At 39.2% G+C, this 23,885-nt stretch overlaps 1 long non-coding RNA gene across 6 annotated transcripts in view; it reads left to right on the forward strand.

Annotated features, from left to right (window-relative positions):
- LOC147358353 (uncharacterized) overlaps window positions 1-23,885 on the forward strand; it is a 387,433-nt gene that overhangs the window by 106,553 nt on the left and 256,995 nt on the right. The window contains exon 3 of one of the 6 annotated variants that reach the window (XR_015141612.1): window positions 12,348-13,040. The exons of the other annotated variants lie outside the window; for them this stretch is intronic. This is a non-coding gene — a long non-coding RNA (uncharacterized LOC147358353). Of the gene's footprint in view, window positions 1-12,347; window positions 13,041-23,885 lie in introns of those variants that run through there. 6 annotated transcript variants of the gene reach the window in all.

Consider the following 23,885-nt stretch of genomic DNA (forward strand, 5'->3'; position numbering starts at 1 on the left):
TTATTCATTCCACCAATATGCGCTGTCACAACTTTGCAGTTGTGTTTCTGTTTTGAGAATGAACTTTTAAGGTGTCTCTCTCCCACTAGACTGGAGAAGGCAATGGCGCCCCACTCCAGTACTCTTGCCTGGAGAATCCCATGGATGGAGGAGCCTGGTGGGCTACAGTCCATGGAGTCGCTAAGGGTTGGACACGACTGAGTGACTTCACTCTCATTTTTCACTTCCATGCTTTGGAGAAGGAAATGGCAACCCACTCCAGTGTTCTTGCCTGGAGAATCCCAGGGAGGGGGGAGCGTGGCAGGCTGCTGTCTATGGGGTCGCACAGAGTTGGACATGACTGAAGCGACTTAGCAGCAGCAGCAGCTCCCACTAGACTTCATTTACAAGAGCAATTCTTTGTCACTTTTGGATACCCGGATAGTAGCAGAGAGCCTGGAATATTGCGAACATTTAATATTTGCTGGATGAAAGGAAGGAAAGTAGGAAGAACAATTACTATCCTTTCAATAAGTTTTCTTTTTCTAGAGACTCCATTCTCTTGGGTAAACTCTCCATGAGATTCTCCAGGCAAGAATACTGGAGTGGGTTGCCATTTCCTTCTCCAGGGGAGCTTCCCAACCCAGGGATTGAACCTGGGTCTCCTGCATTGCAGGCAGATGCTTTAACCTCTGAGCCACCAGGGAAGCCCCTAAATAAAAACTAATTTAATTGAAATGAACTGTCTGCAAAGACTTATCCTATTTATTTCTGTGGGATATAGCAAAGAAGAAAACCCTGTGAAGGCAGGGATCATGTTATCTTATTCATTTTTTATATCGCTCAGTTCAGTTCAGTCGCTCCGTCATGTCCAGCTCTTGGCAACTCCCTGGACTGCAGCACACCAGGCTTCCCTGTCCTTCACTATCTCTTGGAGCTTGCTCAAACTCATGTCCATTGAGTTGCTGATGCCATCTAACCATCTCAGCCTCTGTCATCCCCTTCTCTTGCCTTCAATCTTTCCCGGCATCAAGGTCTATTCTAATGAGGCAGTTCTTTGCATAGGTGGCCAAATATTGGAGCTTCAGCTTTAGCATCAGTCCTTCCAATGAATATTCAAGACTGATTTCCTTTAGAACTGACTGGTTTAATCTCCTTGCAGCCCAAGGGACTCTCAAGAGTCTTCTCCGATACCACAGTTCAAAAGCATCAATTCTCCAGTGCTCAGCTTTCTTCATAGTCCAACTCTCACATCCATACATGACTACTGGAAAAACTATAGCTTTGACTACATGGACCTTTGCCAGCAAAGTAATGTCTCTGCTTTTTAATATGCTGTCTAGGTTGTTTTCTTCCCAGGAGCAAGCATCTTTTAATTTCATGGCTGCCGTCACTATCTGCAGTAATTTTGGAGCCCAAGAAATTAAAGTCTGTCACTGTTTCCATTGTTTCTCCATCTATTTGACATGAAGTGATGGGACCGGATGCCATGATCTTCAGTTTTTGAATGTTGAGTTTTAAGCCAGCTTTATCACTCTCCTCTTTCAGTTTCATCAAGAGGCTCTTCACTTCCTCTTCACTTTCTGCCATAAGGGTGGTGTCATCTGCATATCTGAGGTTATATGATGGGATATTTCCCCCATCAATCTTGATTCCAGTTTGTGCTTCATCTATTCTGGAATTTCACATGATGTACGTGGTATGTAAGTTACATAAGCAAGGTGACAATATACAGCCTTGATGTACTCCTTTCCCAGTTTGGATTTACATTGCTAGTGTTTAGCATAATGCCAAGTGCTTCATGATAACTATACTTAAATATTTGTGAGTAGAATATGCTAACAAAAGATTTAAATCTGATGTGTGTCTGAGTGTGTGTGTTGGGGTGGGGGGGATTACAAAACACATTTGTAAAGTCACAGTGAAATTTTTCAAAAACGCTTTCCCTTTCTCCACTCAGCACACAAAAGAGGGCTCTGAAAAGAGACTCTTTTGGAAACTGTCTAGACAAGGTGTGTTATTTAGGAAGAGGCCACTGTGAAAACATCATTTCCTCTTTTCTGTTTAGAAAAGGTTGATAGGAGAATGTGTAAAAGACAGAGATGAAGTGATTTGGTTGCCCTGGGGAGCCTTGCAGCCCAGCTGGAGATGCCCTGGGGGCTGGGCTCCTGGGGATTGTTTCCCCCAACCTGGTACTGGTTGTCTGGAGAAAGCACATTCCAAGACTGGGCACCATCTGACACCCTGATGAGAACAAAGCCCCACATGCTTGGGACACATGGTTCTGGTTATCTGGGGAATTGTGTTTTTCAAAGATTATAATATTTCCCCTTTGTATGTGTCTTATTTCATAGAGGCTCCTGGCCCTTCCCAGGCATGACTCTTGTCCAGGCGGTACATCCCTCTGAGAAGCACAGGCATGAGGAGACTGGTCCTAGGGTCTAGCAGAAGGACCTCTCTATTAGGACCAGGGGCACGTGGTGCTCACTGAAACCTTGTCTCTTTGAAACTCTGGGGTAACAGCCCTTGCCCAAAGTACATACTCTCTCTATTTATAAAATTCTTCCAAGAGCCTATATCTGAGAAAACCTCCTACCAGCCCAGTGGAGTTGGGAGATGCAGTTGTAACAGTTATGCCTGTGCCCTGCATGTTATTGTCTCTGGGTGAAGCCCAGATTTGCACATTAAAAGATGTGTCAAATAGCGAGTGTGTTGTACTTATAAGTCTGTAAAAATCAAGTTTCCATGAGAAGCAAGAAGAAACGTTGCTTTCTGCCCATTTCATCCTGTTCTTAGGAAATGTGGGTTAAAAACATGTCTCTGAGTAGCTGTATAACCAGGTCTCCTTTTATATTGGTTATGATAAGGGATATTCTATTAGTTGGACTCTGAAGAGCAGATATTCCCATCCTTAGCAGCACAATACAGGTGTCTCCTTCCCATATTTAGAGAGTTCATCATTGTGTTAATCTTGATGGAAGGCAGAGTTGACTGCCTTACATGCCAAACATTAAAAAAACAGACACACACTTCCCTCTTGCTGGCCCCTAAAGGGTAGAGTTGGGAGATAAAGAACATCCAGTTAAATTTGAATTTCAGATAAATAGCAAATATTTTCACTGTTAAGGAGACACTAAATATTGCATGGGATATACTCATACTAAGAATTTTATTGCTTATCTGAACATTCTATTTAACTATGCATCTTGTGTTTTTCATTTGCTAAATCTGGCAACCCTACCTGGGGGCCAGGATATGTGACTAAAGCTGAACCAATTAGGCATTCCCTCTTTGTATTTTTTTTTTTTTCTAACTTTATTTTATTTTTAAACTTTACATAGTTGTATTAGTTTTGCCAAATATCAAAATGAATCCGCTACAGGTATACATGTGTTCCCCATCCTGAACCCTCCTCCCTCCTCCCTCCCCATACCATCCCTCTGGGTCGTCCCAGTGCACTAGCCCCAAGCATCCAGTATCGTGCATCGAACCTGGACTGGCAACTCGTTTCTTACATGATATTTTACATGTTTCAATGCCATTCTCCCAAATCTTCCCACCCTCTCCCTCTCCCACAGAGTCCATAAGACTGTTCTATACATCAGTGTCTCTTTTGCTGTCTTGTACACTGGGTTATTGTTACCATCTTTCTAAATTCCATATATATGCGTTAGTATACTGTATTTATGTTTTTCCTTCTGGCTTACTTCACTCTGTATAATAGGCTCCAGTTTCATCCACCTCATTAGAACTGATTCAAATGTATTCTTTTTAATGGCTGAGTAATACTCCATTGTGTATATGTACCACCGCTTTCTTATCCATTCATCTGCTGATGGATATCTAGGTTGCTTCCATGTCCTGGCTATTATAAACAGTGCTGCGATGAACATTGGGGTACACGTGTCTCTTTCCCTTCTGGTTTCCTCAGTGTGTATGCCCAGCAGTGGGACTGCTGGATCATAAGGCAGTTCTATTTCCAGTTTTTTAAGGAATCTCCACACTGTTCTCCATAGTGGCTGTACTAGTTTGCATTCCCACCAACAGTGTAAGAGGGTTCCCTTTTCTCCACACCCTCTCCAGCATTTATTATTTGTAGACTTTTGGATCACAGCCATTCTGACTGGTGTGAAATGGTACCTCATAGTGGTTTTGATTTGCATTTCTCTGATAATGAGTGATGTTGAGCATCTTTTCATGTGTTTGTTAGCCATCTGTATGTCTTCTTTGGAGAAATGTCTATTTAGTTCTTTGGCCCATTTTTTGATTGGGTCGTTTATTTTTCTGGAATTGAGGTGTAGGAGTTGCTTGTATATTTTTGAGATTAGTTGTTTGTCGGTTGCCTCATTTGCTATTATTTTCTCCCATTCTGAAGGCTGTCTTTTCACCTTGCTAATAGTTTCCTTTGATGTGCAGAAGCTTTTAAGGTTAATTAGGTCCCATTTGTTTATTTTTGCTTTTATTTCCAATATTCTGGGAGGTGGGTCATAGAGGATCCTGCTGTGATGTATGTTAGAGAGTGTTTTGTCTATGTTCTCCTCTAGGAGTTTTATAGTTTCTGGTCTTACGGAACCCTCTTTGTATTTTTTTAAAAAAAATATTTACTTGTATTTATTAAATTTGATTGCACATGGTCTTGGTTACCATATGTGGCATCTAGCTCCCCAACTAGGAATCAAAGCCAGGCCCCCTGATCTGGAAGAGCGAAGTCTTAGCCACTGGATAACGAGAGGAGCCTTTATGCTTTGACTGTTGATCAAGTGATACAGAGAAGCAGTAGCACTTTAGAATTTATTTAGCCAGTGGCAGTGGTGGCTGTGATATCCAAGTCTAGTCACGGTGGGAGGACCACCGTGGTGGTGTCCGTGAGGCAGCAGAAGTTCTGGAGGCTAGCATGCAGTGGCGGCAGCGGAGCACCCTGATCAGACTATTTCTTGAGTGTAAACTTGATTCCTGACTGTTTCCTAAGTTTTTCCTCTAGCCTTCCATAAATCCTGTGAGCTACCCAATACCTTCCCATAAATTCTTTTTTTTTAAACATACTTTAGCCAGAGTGGATTTCTGGCTTTTTGAGCTCTGGGTCCTGACTGCAATGGTCAGGAATGTGGTGACCATGAAAATGTGTCATTCATAACTCCCACTGTAAGGAACACAGTTGACCAATGGCTGCAGACACTGCCCTCTGAATCCACCTCTGTATTGGCTCCCAGGCCCTCTTCCTGTCGGCTGCTTCTGGATACTCCAGAGAAATGTGGGACTCCTCCAGTGAGCAGTTTTGGTTAGACGATCCCTGCTGGCCTGGCTGAAACATTCTCAGAACATGCTGTGGTCTAAGATTCTGTTTCTATTTAATCCTCTTTCCTTCCTTTTCTCACTTTACAGGTGGCAGACCTACACCCCAGTCTGAGGGCTCTCTCCACTTTCTTTCATTCTCTTCCCCAATAATTCTCTTTCACATCTAATACCACCTGAAAACCTGCAATGAACTAACACAGGGGTCAAGTGAAATGTCACTTGAGCCTTCTATGTATGTTTTGTATACAAAATCTTCCTTGGCAGCATTACCTGAAAGATACTATAAGAGAGAGAAATGAGAATGTTAAGATGGCTCGCACCCTCACCTTTGGTCCTGTTGTCTACACCCTTGCAGTATAGGAAGATGATCTGCAGCTGTTTTAAGACTGAGGAGCTGATGGTGGACTTTAGTACCTGAAGGAATCCAGTTCCTCCTTTCACCTTGGCTTTCTGGCTTAAAAGACTATCATGATTTGAGGTGTAACACATATTGTAAAAATTTCCCTGATGTTTCAATATAGAAATTAATTTATCAAAAGCACTCTGGAGCTGAAGTTCAACCTCTGGCTACATTGTACCTTTTAGATAAGCTCCACCCAGCTTCATCTGCTACAGGCATTTCCACAGTGATGGTGCCAAAAAGAGTCTGGTTGATATGGTCACTTAGCCCACAGTGGCTGGTGCTGAGAGGAAAGTAAGTCATCTTGCTGTATTTTGTTATTCAGCATGACCAGGAGGTATAGTTCTGATGGGATATTCCACAGGCCGAAAGAATTAGCTTTGAGGAGAATATATCTAGGTAGTGACCACCACTGTGGTTTGGCTAACTATCCACTTCAGGACTTTGTTGCAATAACCCAAAATATTAAGGTCTTCCTGTGACTCTGACCTGTTGACAAGGTGACCTGAAGAGTAGGAATGAGGTGACCGCTAGACAAGCAACAGAAGATATGAGTACTGACTTTGGGCAGCCACATGACCTGGCTGGAGCCATTGGAGTGCCTGAGAATCAGTTCAATCAAATATCTAGGATGGGAATGCTAATAGTGTCTACTTTATAGGCCTTGTCATTTCTGCTTCTTGTGTGCTATGAGTTCACCTTTCTTAGGGACTCTTACTCCCCTTGGTTTTCCTGATGACCTCCAGTTGGTGACCTCAGGACACAGCCTTTGATATATATTCTCCTTAGGCACACAGGGAATCCCTAGTGGCTCAGAGGTTAAAACGTCTGCCTGCAATGTGGGAGACCCAGGTTCGATCCCTGAGTTGGAAAGATCCCCTGGAGAAGGAAATGGCAACCCACCCCAGTATTCTTGCCTGGAGAATCCCATGGAGGGAAGAGCCTGGTAGGCCACAGTCCAAGGGGTTGCAAAGAGTCAGACACGACTGAGCGACTTTACTTTCACTTTAGGCACACAGGCAGTGGGCTCTCTCCTGCTCGCAGCTCCTGCTTTATATGCACCTTTGAGGGATTGTAGGACAAAGTGAGATTCAGCTTGTGCACTCCTTGGGTATTTGGGACCCTCTGCCAGTTGGATCACAGCTCCATCTCTCCTTGCTCTTTGCTGTACCCCAACAACTCAGATACAGGTTAGCAAAACCAGACATTGACTAGACACCCTAACCAGGAATGAGGTGTCAGGTTCTGCTTCTGACCCACACTCTTGCTTTTTAGAGACAGGTTTTTTTAGGGCTCTTCTGCTAGGATGGTTTCAGGGAGGGAGCCAGTGATGCACTCCCATCTCCATCCAAAGGACAGGAGATAATATCTCAAAGTTCCTGGTGGCAGCCTTTGGGGCTTTCTGTCTCATTTTCCATCTCTTTGGAAAAGAGTGTCAGAGAAGTTTCAGCTTCTTTGCACTCAGGTAGACAGGAGGCAGGAAAACTAGCATATTCTGAACTGGAAGAATGTAGTGATTTTGCTTTCAACAGAGTCCTCTAGCCATTATAGTCCCCGCTGTTGGAGAACTTCAGGGAGGGAAAGATCTAAGTCATTTCATCACAGTAGTAGTATTGTAACTACTATATTGTCTACAGAAGAAAACCAGCCATTCTCACATGTTTCTCTTCTTTCTAGAGAACTTAACTAGGTAACTGATCATGTACTCTTTTAATTTTTATCTTAGGCTTTTGGTTTATTCTCTTCCACTTTTCCTTCCACCTTCTATTCCCTTTTTTTTTTTTTTTTTTCTGTAATCTTTTCTTTTGGTTCTCAGCTTGGACCTCCCAGTCATTATGCATAGGCTAGTCTCATTATGGTTAAGAGGACAAATTCTGCCTCAGTTTCCTCAGCTCTAAAATTGGTATAACAGCACCAGTATCAAGGGATTGCTGTGAATTTTAAATGATATAATTTCTTTCTTCAACAAACTATGACATAACACTTCATGCCAAGTTTTATTCTAGAAGCCATGGAGATGCATGGATTTCCTGTCTCATCTCTCGCTGCATCTCCCTGTATTCGCAGGAGATTAGTGAACATTCCCACAATGCGCCTCTTCTTCCTGTCTACTGCATTTGTTAATGCTGTTTCCTCAACCTAGGATGTCTCTCCCTTATCTATCATGGGTCCCAGTGGTGTTAGATCCTCAGCGTAGGTTTGCGTTTGAGTTCTGCAACTTACCTTTTTCACTTCCAGGTTTTTGGCTGAAGAGCCACATGGGGTAAGGAACCACCATTCGATAAAACTTTTTGAAAATAATTAGGTTTGAAAGGAAATAAGCTTTAATCTTGAGGCCACATGACCTAGATTTCCCCCACCTGTTTGCAGGGGATAAGGTTGAAACAGAAAGATGAAGATGTTCTCTTGGGCAGTGGGGTGGCCTCACCTCTGATTATATATTAATCATTTCACCAGAGAAGGGCAAGGAAGATGCCTCCAGTGTTACTGCCTTTTGGAAAGTGGACCTGCAGGATCTTCGTATTGTTTATAAAGACTTATGGGAAGGGGAATAAATAGTCCCTTTTAACAATAAGGAGTTAGGGCTTAATTCTGTAGGAAATGGCAGCCTTTGAAATTTTTTGAACAAAAGTATAACATCCTCATTACTTTGCATTAGGATTCATAGCACTCAGACCATATATCGATACACTGTTTTAGCGTTTTCACAGGTTTCTTCAGATATATGATCTCATTTGACATGTGCTTCAGGAAGTGAGTGGATTACATCTTGAATTATATACAGGGCAGAGTCTTTCTGCTCCCCTTCATACCAGAAATCTGAAGATGGATTGTGTATACATAGGTGAGGCAGGGACTTTGTGTTGAACTCGTAAGCAGAATGTTCTTTTTTTTTTTTTCCTCTCTTTTCCTTGGTGAAGTGAACATGAATCCTGAGAAGCTAAACTTGAAAAGGTCAACCTGTCTTTTAAGCACTGGGTGTCTAGGAAACCACACGGCTGTGAGCCTTTGCCATGAAGGGTTATCTCTGTCTGGAATCGAATCTGTATATATTATGTCAGCCTCAGCCAATTGTCTAGTGATGAATGTGGTGCCTACTTCATCCAGCTTGGCATTCGAGGGGGCCCTCTGTCTTCCAGCCAACGGAAGGATAATTAATAAGCATGACAGAGGACGGTGAAGAGACTTTTGCATGGAGAATATGTTGGTTTTGCCCACATGTGTGAGTGATTGTCCTTGTACCCTTGGGGGCAAATTCTCTTGTGCAGTGTGAATCATAACAACTGAAGCCTCTTGGTTGGAGCCTCAGTTCTCATGTGAAGGGAAGCCAGCGTAAAGCTGGAGCTGCTTGCTCATGCCTCCTCAATGAAGGGCAGGAAATGTGAAAGCCAGGTGGCCCGTGTCTTTTCATTTTGAGAATTCAGGGATGACCCTCTAGTTACGCACCAACTCAGTGGTATAACTCCTGAATTTGGAGTTCATCCTTCAGAACCTAAGAGAGGTGGGTTTATCCACGCCGCTTCCAGTTGGCACAAACACCCACTCAACCCCTTGCCCATTCTTTGAATTTGGTGCCCCAGGACACTAGTGCATATGCGTGCATACACAAACACACAAGCCCACAATTTAGACTCAGTTGTAGAAGTTATGTAAGTTAAATCAGTGAATAAGAATGATGTCTAAACAATCGTCAAAGACCATCTCTATATAATGGTCAGTAACAAGATTGGAATAGATTTTTGACACTATTTTATTATTTCCCACTATTCTAAGCTCCACGAAAATAGGAACTCTCTCTGCCTCGTTGTCATTTAAAAAACTGTTTATTGTTGTTGTTGCTGTTGTTTTAGCTAGAAATGTTTTCCATTTCAGATAACAGGATACCTACTTTTGCTCAGTCATGTCCTACTCTTTGCGACCCCATGGACTGTAGCCTGCCAGACTTCTCTGTCCATGGAATTCTCCAGGCAAAAATAATGGAGTGGGTTGCCATTGCCTTCTCCAGGGAATCTTCCCAACTCAAGGATAGAAACCAGGTCTCCCACATTGCAGGCACATTCTTTACCTGAGCCACCAGGGAAGCCCTCCTACTTACAGTATCTTAACTGAATAGCAGTATTTTTCTCCCATAATGTAAAAAGAGGTTTGGAGACAATTGGTTTCCTTATGTTGTCATTCGTGCTCTCGAGATGGCTACAGCAGATGCAAAAGTCATGGATGCAGCTGAAGTCAGAAACCCAGAGGACTGCATCACTGCCAGAGCCTTTCTCTTCACCAGTTTCTTATCTGAACGATAGATAACATGTTTCCCTGAAAGTCCGCCTTGTTCTTACCCTCATAATGACTGTTCATGACAACCCCTGCATAAAGGGCTGAGAAAGTAGGTAATTGGCTTTTCCAACATTATGAAAGACATTCTTAAAAGGATAATATTGTTTGTTGTTTTGAAATAGATGAAACATGTATATGCTATACAGCTGTCTCTTAGTGCCTGATATGGGGTTTGCTGCTGCCCAGTAAATAATTGTTGAGAAAAGTGATCCAGTCACTCAATAATCATTGACTCAATAATCAAAAGAGAGATAATTCTCTCTCTTTTCATCAACTCTTAAGAAGTTACTCTTAAGCCACAGCAGGTCAAAAGATGGATATTCTTTGTTCCCAGGTCCCAGAGTTTCTTTTAAATGGATCCCAGGTTATTTAGCTCTAAAGTTACACTGTTTCTTTTCAAGAAAAGATACAGAAAGGATTGTCTCAGGGAACTCATCACATTGTTTGAATTATAACATCTTTTGAGTATCTTTATATTTGATAGGGCTATACCCTTTCAGCACTCTTCTTTAAAAAAAAAATACTAGATTATTATTGTTTAGTTTCTATAAAATATAATTTTTTTTTCTATTTTCTTTTTTTTTCCCAAACTATTTTTGTCTTTGTAAAATTGAAAATACATTGTTTATTGGTTAATTAAAGAAAAATAGAGTTTGTGATGTTGGGTTTTCTGTTCAAGATCATGACAAATATCTCTATCTGTTTACCTACTACTTTTGAGTCCCTGATTAGCATTTGAAGTTTTATTCAGGTAGATCTTACATATGTTTTCTTAAGTCTGGAATTTATCTATTTTGTTTCTTTTGTAAATGACATATTTTCATTCATTTATTTTCTAATGGTTTTTATTATCATATATTTAAGCCATTGTTTTCTATATGTGAATTTTGTATACAACTACCATAATAGTTCTTTTAAATTTGTAATACATTCTCATCTGTATTCTGGGTTTTCCTACAAAATATTTTAGTGTGTGCAAGTAATAGTGATTCTATGTTTACCTTTTAACTATCTATATACCTCTCTTTTATTCCCTAATTGCATTTGTTAGTTCTTCCACAAAAATATTAAATACTAATGATGATACAAACATTCTTATTTACTTTTTTACTTTAGTTTTACTCTATGGGAATGATTCTATTGTTTCCATTAATAGAGATGCTGGCCCTGAGTTCGATTCCTATATTCTTAAGAGGTATTTTCAAGAGTGGATATTAAGTTTTACCCTTTGCTGTATCTACAGAAATAATTTTGTTTTTACCCTTATTATCTATCAAATAATGGTTAATCAGATTTTCCAGTGACTCACTTGTTTCATTCTTTCTTTTTATTAACATAAGTTTTAAGACTATGAATTTTCTTTGAAAACTGCTTTAGTTTTATTCCATGAATTCAATATGTTTAGCATTAATTATGGTTACTCACAAAATATTTTACAGATTTAATTTTTATTTCTTCTTTGATCCAATAGCTGTCAGGAGAGTTTAGGTTTTCTGCCAGGAATTTTGTCACTTTCTTTTTGTTGTTAATTTCTAGTCTGTTTATTTCTTTTTCTTCCTTTTTCCCTTCCTTTCCTCCCTCCATCTCTTTCTCCTTTCCTTTTTTTTTTTCTGCCCTTCTTTTTCTTTTTTCCTTGAAGATTTTTAAAGGCATCAAATCCTTATATTCTATTTTTAAATGAGGTTGTGGAGAAGTGTAAGACCAGCCCATATTTTTCCCTTTATAAATAACTTCATCTTTTCTCCCCAGATATCTAAGGGAATACTTCTTATTTTTGTAGCCCAGGAAATATATTGAAATGTATTAATCATTTTGTGTCAAATTTACCTGGGACACATTATATTCTTTTAACCCATAAAATTATTTTTTTTTGTAATTTCTGGATTTTTAAAATGATAAGTATATATAATATCTATTATTTCTGTTCTCTTCTTTGGGATCACTATTCATGTGTTGATGTATCTCCATATCTACCATTTTCTCTCTGATACTTTTATCTCTTCATTTATAGTTAATCTCTTTACTGTTCTCATTCCTGCACACTGTCTGTAACATGTTTTCAACAACATTGCTATTTCTTGTGCAACTTTTAGTTTGACCTTTATTTTTCTTCTACTCTTTTCTAAAGTTTGTACATCATGTTTTATGTTCTGTTACCTTATGATAGCATTCCTAAACCCTTCTATTTTTCCATTTGTGTTCTTGATTTTTAGAAGTTATAGCTGTACTGTTTTTTTTTTTAATCTTAGTTATATATTTGTTAAAATTTTATTCTGCTTCAAAATTTCTTGTGCATGATATTTGTTTGACAATTTTCCTGTTGCTTTTCATTTTTTTATAGCATCTTTCTGTCAGGGGAGTGTGTAATTTCCTCGGTTCTGTCTCGTCACAACAAAAATTTGAAGCGACGGATGTTAAAGCCGTCAGACAGACCATGTCTCAGCTCTCGGACAGATCAGTGTTACAGCTTCGTGTTACAGCTTGGTTTTATTTAGAAAATAAAAGGAAAATACATCCTCGAGGCGTGAGAGCATTCCGACCCAAAAGATGCAAAGAGAAGAGAGAGAGAGACGGAGAGAGACCTGGCCCTTTGGCTCCTCCTTTTATATGTTTTTTCTCCTCCCCGTTGGGCCTGCCCTATGTAACTTGGGCTAGCCAGGAGTGCTGCTTGTTCTATCTGAGGTCCTCACTCCAGTCGTCCTGGGACCTTCCTTTGTTCTGTTTTCTCGGGCTTTTCCCTTCCTTGTCTTTTAGCCACCGCAATTCTAGATTCCTTTTTCCTATTCTAAGTGAAAGTGAAAGTGAAGTCGCTCAGTCATGTCCAACTCTTTGCGACCCCATGGACTGTAGCCTACTAGGCTCCTCCATCCATGGGATTTTCTAGGCAAGAGTACTGGGGTGGGCTGCCATTTCTTCCTCCAGGGGATCTTCCCAACCCAGGGATTGAACCTGGATCTCCTGCACTCCAGGCAGATGCTTTACTGTCTGAGCCAACTACCTAACTACCTAACATTTCCATATGATAGCTTTGGGCTTTTAGGTGAGTTTTGCAGGTGGTTAATAGGAGAGAAAGTCAAAACCTGCAGTCTGAACTATCAAAGAAGTATGAGTGAATTTTCTTAGCCTTAAGTTTGTATTCTTTTTTTTTTTTTAATTTTATTTTATTTTTAAACTTTACATAATTGTATTAGTTTTGCCAAATATCAAAATGAATCCATCACAGGTATACATGTGCTCCCCATCCTGAACCCTCCTCCCTCCTCCCTCCCCATACCATCCCTCTGGGTCGTCCCAGTGCACTAGCCCCAAGCATCCAGTATTGTGCATTGAACCTGGACTGGCATCTCGTTTCATACATGATATTTTACATGTTTCAATGTCATTCTCCCAAATCTTCCCACCCTCTCCCTCTCCCACAGAGTCCATAAGACTGTTCTATACATCAGTGTCTCTTTTGCTGTCTCGTACACAGGGTTATTGTTATCATCTTTCTAAATTCCATATATATGCATTAGTATACTGTATTGGTGTTTTTCCTTCTGGCTTACTTCACTCTGTATTCTAGTGTTGCTCATAATATAAATCTACCTCTCTTTTTATCCTCAATGGCAGGCTACTTTCCATATTTTTTTTTTTTTACATTTGTTTTTGTTCTTCCCAACTTCTGTAAACTTCATGCTTAAATTAATTCGGGGGAACTCCCAATGCCACTTATATGTTTTTCTCCCTTCTTGGGTTCTGATGAGTTTTGTTTCTTAAAATGTGCCACATACTTTGGAGAAGTTTTGTTTGTTTGAACTTTAAAGCTATGTATATTTTTATTTGGTGTCTTTCCAGGCCTTAGTATGCTTTTTAATGGATCTGTTCTCCTTGGTTATATATTTTGGTTTGTATTTTAGATAGCTATAGTTTTGCTGAACAAAGATTTTCTGTTACATTTGTGCTTTGGAGGTGATTTCTTGAAGAATCAGGAAGCCGTTTCTACATTTTATATGATTTTTTAAAGCTTGAAGAAAGCTTATTTTATCTGTAATTAATACTATTTAAATTATAATTGCAATCAGCTATGTGCTCAGTGTCAAAACAAAGAATATATTGAGTATTGATTTCAGTTTTTCCCATACTTTTCCAGCATCATTGTGTGATAGTATGATATTATAATGTTTACATCACATTTGACTTTAGCAGTATGATAATTCAGAGGGTTACTTTTACAAAAACATTCCAGAATTGCACTAGTTTTCCATAGGACTGCTCTTAATCCTTTGATATTCAACTGCTTCTATTTTGAAATGCATATCTCATCATCCACACTGATCTCTTTCTTTGTATTGATTAACTAGTCTGATTTTACCAGATTGTCCTGGGTCAATGACTAGTAGAGTTTGAAAAGTTCTACAACAGGAACTTAGCATACTTCATAGAACCATGAATCTCTTGCAAGTTTGTGATTTTATGTGTAGTCAATTTGTATTGTGTTTGTATTAGATTTTTGGATGCTTGGGTGTGTGTCTGTTAGTTGCTTAGTTGTGTCCAACTCTTTGAAACCCCATAGACTGTAGCCCACCAGGCCTCTCTGTCCATGGGATTCTCCAGGTAAGAACAGTGGAGTGGGTTGCCATTTCCTTCTCCAAAAGGAACTATAGAAATAAAGAATTTCATTTTGATATTTAGCAAAACTAATACAATTATGTAAAGTTTAAAAATAAAATAAAATTAAAAAAAAAAATAAAGAAAGTGAAGTTGTTCAGTCGTGTCTGACTCTTTGCGACCCCATGGACTGTAGCCTACCAGGCTCCTTCATCCATGGAATTTTCCAGGCAGGAGTATTGGAGTGGGTTGCCATTTCCTTCTCCATTTTGGATGCTTAATAGCTTACAAACAGACAAAAATGACCTTCATAGGTAATATAAAGTGTAGGAAAGGGATTATTAGTAAGAGGGAAGCAATGTTAAAGTGGAAATTTTTTTTAACCTGTGATATTTTCATTTTATGATGAGTTTCTTTCCTACACAGTCTTGTAATTAAAGGGATTTAAATAATGTATATTGATGTGAAAAGGATCTCCTAAACTCTCTTGTTTAGGTAACATGTAAATTCATGAAAGTATAGCTTAGCAAGGAAAATAAATGCTTACTTAAAGTTAACTAAAATTGGATTTTATTCTATTCTGATAAAATTCTAAATAGTAAAAATTGTTATATTTTGAGTGTAATTAAATTTTTCATGGATATTTCAATATTATACAATTAAGATGATTATCTGTCTCCTACTTAAAATAATCCTACCTCAGGTATTTTTAAATGATTACATTTATCTACTTTTGGAATGTTAAATTTCACATTTACTTTAGTACAGATGGTTTTTCAATTCATATTAGTGATTGAATCCTTCTTGAATGGGGAAAAAACCCAGTAGATTAGGAATTATAAGACTTGAATTGAAGTTCTTTCCTGACTTGTAACCTTAGTCATGTCATGTAGCCTCTCTGAACAAATCTTGCTTAAAGAATATTTTGAGATTTAACTAAAATATTATTGAAAACTTCAAAGTGTATTAAAATATTTAAAAAATCTCCATTCCCAAGAATGTCTAGAAAAACATCTTTGGGTGGTATCTAGATGAAATGAGAGAATCAGACAAATGAGCATTTGCTTGGGTCATATCAGCGACAAAGGAGTTGTTTGTGTAATTATCATTTTTCTCTTTCAACAGGGATGACTTTGTGCAGATCAGCTCTTATGGATTTACCTCACTTCATATTCTGCTATTGCTTATGTTTTCTCTTGCCTTTAACATAGCTGAATTTCACAGAAGCCATACGATAACATTCTTAGCATATTTAGCAAATTAAATTAATCACAGACTACAGGTAGCTCAGATGGTAAAGAATCCTCCTGCAATGCAGCAGACCTGGGTTTGATCCCTGGGTTGGGAAGGTCCCCTGGAGAAGGGAAAGGCTACCCACTCCAGTAGGCTTGCCTAGAGAATTCCACAGACAGAGGAGCCTGGCAGGCTATAGTCCATAGAGTCACAAAGAGTTGGACATGACTGAGTGACTGTCACTTAAATATGCCCAGTAGCAATTCTGTAGCAACTCAGTACCTTTCAGAGGTGATCTCGTTTGAATGAAGAGCACCAAAGCACAACACTGACTATAGTTCCTGTGGTATTGCTTCTGTAGTTATGAGTGTTTAAGCATGTCACTCTGGTCTAGACAGACGTATCATTCAGATTCAAATCTGAAAAATCATTTATTGAGATCCCACTAATTCATTTATACATGCATACTTTATCACAAACATTTACTGAGCATTTTCACATCTACCCTTTTTTGATATTATGCTAGGCAGTGGAAATGTGGATTCAGACGATGCTGCCCCTTCTTTCTAGGAGCCTACAACTGAATGTAGCAAACAGATGAGTAGTGGGATAATTATTTTAAAAAAATCAGACACAGGTGCCATTTCCTACACTTTTCCCTTGTTTTCCCAGTCACAGAGGCCTCCTTCCTTGTCTTCAAATATGTCAGTGCAATGTTCTATCCTGCAGAGATATATATCTATCCATTCATCTAGGTCTCTGCTTGAATCACCTTTTTAGTAATGTCTCCCATGACCTCTTTAGGTAAAGTGGAACTTTTTCATTCTGCTTTATTTTCCTTCATGGCACTTACTATTTTCTGATATCATATCATATTATTTTTCTTATTGTCTTTCTTCCCCGTTAGTTTGTGAGCATCACAAGGGCAGAGGCCTTGATTTGATTACTACTTTACTGGAGCATCTAAAATATACCCTGGTTCATAGTAGGCATTCAGTAAATGTTTTCATAATTCAATAGCTATAATAGGTGTATGCACACAAAATGTTTTCTGTCTGATACTAGACTGTACTTTCATATTTGTATATAATTTCAATTAATTCCTACCAACCATGAAATAGCTACCCCTTTGTTAGCAACATGCAATGGGAGTCATGAAAGGATTAATGTGTCTTTATCTGGAGGCATAGTGAGGTACAGTATAGCAGATGATAGATCCCAGGTCTTCTGAGTCCACTTCCGATAATCTTTCCACTACACATGAACTTCCCAGTAGCTAGGAGAACAGATTAGAGGTTAAATATGTAAATGACATCACTTGAAACTTGGATAGAAAATATTCTGTTATTGCTTTTGTTGAGACTCTTCTCAGGGGCCTAAAAAATTATTATCAACACATTTATGATTTTTCTTTAACATAGATCATCCATGAGACCTTTAGTTGGATCCTTTAGGTAGAGTTTTTATGAGATAATAACCCCTCCTTTCCATTTATCTCTGAATGGGATGACAAATCTAAAATGTGGAAAGGGACTGTATGAAGCTGTGTGAATTATTGTCTTGGCCAGTTCTCTTTTGGTTGTCAGTGAGAGAAACTCAGCTCAAATGCTAAGAGAATTTATTGGCTTATATAATTGGAAAAAAAAAAACATGGATGGATATTCATGTAGAGTTGCACTGAAGTATTTGTAGGATTGCAGCAAGACCCTCTCTCATGTTCTCCCTCTCTCATTAGCAGAAGACATTTTGCTAATTTCTCCCTCTCTACTATTAGCCTCATAATAGTTCCAAGTCACCTGATCTTTGCAGTGCATGAAGTCAGGAAAAGAAAGAACAACTGTCCTGATGGTAATTGTCAAATGTGCCAGGACAGCCCTGATTGGTCTGGCTTAGGTTACACACATGTTTACCTGAGCCAGGAGGCCTGGAGGGCGAGTGAGCCCTTGGAGAGTTCACATCCCTGGGGCCAGTATGGGCCTGAATCTTGTGAAGTGAGAATTACTGTAGCCTTGGAGGCCTCTCTTCACTTCCCTGAAGGAAGGAATGCTACAAGGACAGAAACTATTCAATCACCTCACTTTACTCCCCCTACTCCTATAAACCTTATTTTTGCAGTAAGTAAATATTATAAGAGGGTTCCCGATGCCTAGCTCTGGAATAGGACCTGACTATTATCTTTTGAATCAATAACCCTTGACCTTGAAGATACAGATATGAAGAAAAAATGGCCAAAATGGAGAAAGATAAATAAAATCACAAACCAAGGTAGAAACTACTTTGGGAGCTTAGATGAAGTGCTGAAAAAAATATGGACTAGTATCCTGACCACCCCACCTCTACATTCCTCCTTGACCGTTCCCAGTAATTTTCAGATGACAGCCTCTTTGCAGTCTAGTATATTCTTGGCCATATTCATTCTGTATTTGTTCTGTCATCAAAGGCACTCCTTCCCTAAGTTGTCTCAAACAGCTCTAAATCTGCCTTTTCAAAGTCATGGTTTTGCAATATTTTAGGATCTTACTGTCCTCTCTTTATTTCTTGCAACTCCTTCAGTGACATTTTGTTCTTAGACACCAGGGACTGTTGCTGGGAGAGGAAAGGGATGGGAAGGAGTGAGGAGAGTTAGATCGTGCCAGAAAGCGAACACGGGGTATCTTCAAATTAGATTTATTTATTAGCATGATGACTCACAGGATAATAATGCCACTTTGCCAGTGGCCAGGATAGAAAGCAAGACTATAAAGGAATAACTGGCTGATACTTAGAGGCATCCAAGTTGTTATATCTTTAGGAAGTTAAAAAAGTACCTAGCCTCTGCTTACTCATCCCTGGGCCGGATGTTCTAAGCTGGAAAAAAATTTTTTTTTTTTTTTTTGCTTTCCTCTGATTTTGATCATCAAGGACAAAAGGCCCAAGTTCTGCCACTAATTAGATTTGTGACCTTGAGAGGTCACTCAATCCAGCTTAACCTCTGCTTCTTTCTTGAATAAACAGATGGTTAATTATATCTATTTTATTGTTCGGCATCACAAAATCTGTCTACATATCTCAGTATCATACCCACTGAAATATTTATATATGTATATATATATATGAAATATGTATATACATATGTATATGTGTACATATATATATATTTTCACACACATGACAGAATTTGACTAAGGTCTTGTTCACAACAGAATACCATAGGTATTGAGTAAACCATTTTCCTTATTGCTCCCCCTTCCTCCCACTTAGTCTTGGCTTCTACCTTTATAGCAGGCTGAGCTGAGTCAACTGATCACTAAAATACCTTTCCTTCTTTGAATTCCATTCTTTTGGACATTTTTATACCTTTCACAAGGGAAGAAAATGGCATTACTTTCCAGAAGTTATTTTGCGTAAGTAACATATCCTCTGGTCAGAAGAACTCTTCTCCTCAGTGTTCTCATGCACATTTTTTTTTCTTTTGCTCCCATAAATACATTTAAAGAGTCATTACTACTCAGTTTCACCATAGGGCTTTCCAAGTTAAGCAGAGCAGGAGAGTCAGCCAGAGCCTTTGGGAAAGGCACAGGCAGCCTTCTTTGAGGGGTCAGAGCTCACCTGTGGGCACAGCTTTCTCCGTGAAGTTCCTTGGGGATGAACAGTGAGTTGGTCTCCATGTGTACAGTCGCTGCAGAATTTCTTTACTCTTCATCTTTGCCCTCACTTGGAGAGGAAATGATTCAGAGGACACTGGGACAGAGCGTGTCTTCTGAAGGCATCCTACCCACTGTCATATCAGCACTGAAGTCAGCTTCATGTTTCCTGCCAAACTCTATAAGTTCAAACTCTATAAGTTCAGTTTCCATATCATTTTCCAGGCCTCTGGAAGAAACTGTCATGACCCCAAACAGGCCAGTAGAATCACAGAATGACAGAGTCGAAAACAACCCAAGAAGTCACTCCCGTTCAAACCCTTGTTTTAAGGATGAACAACCTGACGGTCCTTAAGGTTAAGTGACTTGCTCAAGGTCTCAGAACAAGTTAGTGGCAGAGAAAAACAAACCAATATTATCATTACCCATTGCTGGGTATTGTTTATGTAACACTTTAAGTTTACAGAATGCCTCTTCAATATGTCTTATTTCACTATTAAATTTATTTAAATTATTTATTATTTTCATCTCCACATACAGGGAAACCAATTTGAGGTTAGAAAAGATTAAATAACCCTTTCTGAGATCTTATCTCCAGAAAATACCAGAACAGATATCTGCATTCCAGTTATTTTTATTTATTTATATGTGTTTGTTTCCCTTATCATGCATCCAATTAGGGAACAGCTGGCTGGCCTTCCTTTATAAAATTTTAATTAAGGGAAAAAACAATGAAAGATTTCCATAAATTAGACCCTGATGATTTAAATAGAAATCTATTATGGAATTGATGGCTTTAAATTTTCAATGGACAGACTTGTTTTTGATTTCTATGGAACCATGACCTTTAGAAATAAGAATGCCCTAACATACTTCTGCCTTGACTTCAGTAGAAAATGTAATAAGTATTTTATGGAGTAAATTAGTGACTTTTTATTCGGAAAAATAATAATTATTAATTGAGGTATACTAATTTGGCCACCTCATGCAAAGAGTTGACTCATTGGAAAAGACCCTGATGCTGGGAGGGATTGAGGGCAGGAGGAGAAGGGGACGACAGAGGATGAGATGGCTGGATGGCATCACCAACTCGATGGACATGAGTTTGAGTGGACTCCAGGAGTTGGTGATGGACAGGGAGGCCTGGCTGTGATTCATGGGGTCACAAAAAGTCAGACACGACTGAGCGACTGAACTGAACTGAATTATTAATTGAAGTAACGTTAGAAATACTGATAAGAAAAGGGAAGAGTATAAAAATCACCCACCTACAACACTACAATCTGGAAATAACATTTGGTATACATGCTTTCTGATTTTTAAAATTCTCTTATGCATATGTATAAATCTTAAACAAAAATATGTGATTATACTATATAGACTCTTTAAACTATTTTTAAAATAAATTATGATTATTTTCTTTAAGAGTATATACATAGGTTCATTTTTAATCACTGCCTAATACACAATTAATGGATACAAAATTATTTAATTTCATTTTGCTACACATTTGTTTCAAGTTTGACATTATTATAAATCGTGCTGCAGATGAACATCCTTGTTTATAGATATTTGCACATTTCTCTGATTATTTCCCCAGAATATATTTCTAGAATTGAATTGCCAAGTCACAGAGTATGAATATTTTTACAACTTTTTATACATCATGGCAAACTGCCTTCCAAGGTGGGGAGGATGGTATTATTATCACAATACTCTGTCTTAATAATGTCTGATTGCCCCCATCCAAATGTTGCAGGAAGGGGGACCCCTTCCAGGGCCCAAAACTGGGCTCTTGTCTAACACTCGGAAATGAATTGTCTGAGGAGACACATGTGCTGACAAAGCAAGAGATTTTATTGGGAAAGGGCACCCGGGTGGAGAGCAGTAGGGTAAGGGAACCCAGGAGAACAGCTCTGCTGCATGGCTTGAGCAGTCTCGGGCTTTATGGTGATGGGATTAGTTTCCGGGTGGTCTTTGGACAATCATTCTAATTCAGAATCTTTCCTGGTGGCGCAGGCATCACTCAGCCAAGATGGATGCTAGTGAGAGGGATTCTGGGAAGTGGACAGACACGCGGTGTCTCCTTTCGACCTTTCCTGAACTCTTCCTGTTGGTGGTGGCTTATTAATTCCGTATTCCTTATCAGGATCTCCTGTTATAAAACAACTCATGCAAATGGTTACTATGGTGCCTGACCAAGGTGGGCGGTTTCAATCAGTGTGCTTCCCGTAACACAAATACTATTTTCTGAGCTTAAGGGAATGACTCTGATCCACATTAGTAATATTTATCACCAAAGATTTTAGGAAAAAGAAAAACTCTTCCATGTAAGCTTGATTCAGGTATTATGACTTCTAGAAAATTATAAAAAGGGTTCTAGCCTCTGGATTTGGAAACACTGTGAATATGCCTAGTAAAAGGGATACCAGTCCATAGTTTCTAAGAAGAAATAGATGGGAGACTCTTGTGACTTGCCATTCCAGGGCCATGGCCATTGGCAGTAGAGCAAATCAAAGAGGGTCAATTCTAGAACCTAACTATCTGCATTAAATGTCGACTCTATTATCCACTAGCTGTGTGGCTTCAGGCAACTACCTGTTTAGTTAGTTAGTTAGCAGTATTGTATGAAAGTTAAATGAGTTATACAGGTAAAGCTATTGAATGATGCCTGACACATGAAAATACTAAGTTTGGGAGAATGGCATTAAAACATGTATAATATCACATAAGAAACAAATCGCCAGTCCACGTTCAATGCAGGATACAGGAAGCTTGGGGCTGGTGCACTGGGATGACCCAGAGGGATGGTATGGGGAGGGAGGTGGGAGTGGGGTTCAGGATGGGGAACATGTGTACACCCGTGGAGGATGCATGTTGATGTATGACAAAACCAATACAATATTGTAAAGTAAAAAAAAAAAAAAAAATTAAAAAAAAAGAAAATACTAAGTAAATGTTAGCCATTATTGTTGTTGATGTTATTGTTATTAAGCTGTACTAATTATTATTAAAAGCCAAATATATATCACATACTTAACAGTGTTTGTTGAAAGAATAGCGGACTGGTGAATGCATCTAGAGAGTTCTTGGCTAGAGACACAAATCTGGGAGCCTCTTACAGAGCAACTGTAGGTGAAGTAGGTAAGCGACTGAAGGGTGGTCCAGCAAAGAAAGTTGAACAGTGAAGACTTTGATTCACGTCTTGTGTCTATGAAGACTTTATGTCTACAATCAGAAAGAAGAAAGCAAGTTTGTAAAAGCTGGAGCTGATATTGGTGATGAAGTATTTGGTAAACCAGCACAGCAAACAGAGCAGCCCATTCTGGTCTGAGCAGTTTGGGTTTTGAGCAGTTTTGGGTTTTAATCCTGGAAGATAAAGATGAAGAGGGCTTCCCAGGTGGTTCAGTGGTAAAGAATCCATCTGCCAACGCAGACCCTTGGGTCAGGAAGATGCCCTGAGGAGGAGATGGCAACCCACTTCAGTATTCTTGCCTGGGAAATCCCATGGACAGAAGAGCCTGGCGGACTGCAGTCCATAGGGTGGCAAAGAGTTGGACATGACTGAGTGAGAAAGATGAAGAAAATATATATGAGAAGGAATAAGGACTGATCCCTCTGCCCCTGCCCTTGACTTTATTATTACAGGTGACCTGATATACTAGCAATAAACACTTAAAAAGCAGCAAGAAGTTAAGGTAGGGTTCTTTCGAAATAATAGTTGCATTTTCTCTAGAGCTTCACTGTCCAACATAATAGGCACTAGTCATATGTGGCTATTTAAATTTTACTTGATTAAAATTAAATAAAAATTTAAATTCAGTTCCTTGGCTGCACTGGCCATATTTCAAATTTTCAATAGCTACATATGGCTAGTGGCTACATATTTGTACAGCACTGAATTAAACATTTCCATCATTTCAGAGAGTTCTTTTGGACAGTGCTGCTTTCTATGATCGGAAGGATTTAGCAGTGTGGGGATTTCAGATACTCTGGCAAAAGGAAACTGTGATTGAGGGTATGGCACATCCTGAGCCTTATTTAATTCCTGAGTTCACTGTATCAGTCTGGTCTCAGCAGGAAACAGACACTGCACAGAGATTGGACAATTTGAGCAGAGTTTAATAATAGATTCCCATTGGCTGGACCCAAAAGAAAGCCAGAAGGTGAGAGAACCTGTTAATGTAATCCACTAAGGTTGGTGTAGAAGGACAGACCATGGATCTGCAGGGTTACCTGGCAACTAGAAATGACTTGGCTTCTCTAACCCTGAGGTCTTTGACCTACTGAGGGAAGCATGCATAGTGAATCCTTGCTCTTCTCTCTGGGTAGTCTGAACTTTTCCTTCTGTTTTCCCACAAAGAGGCACCAGGAAGCCTTTTATTGACATTTTTCCCACATTGGAAACACACTGGTTAAGTTGTGCTTGGGAG

Source organism: Bos grunniens, chromosome 15 (genome assembly GCF_055505025.1).
Source record: "Bos grunniens cultivar Pamir isolate PY7600 chromosome 15, Bosgru_T2T1.0, whole genome shotgun sequence".
In the NCBI taxonomy this organism is placed as follows: Eukaryota; Metazoa; Chordata; class Mammalia; order Artiodactyla; family Bovidae; genus Bos; species Bos grunniens.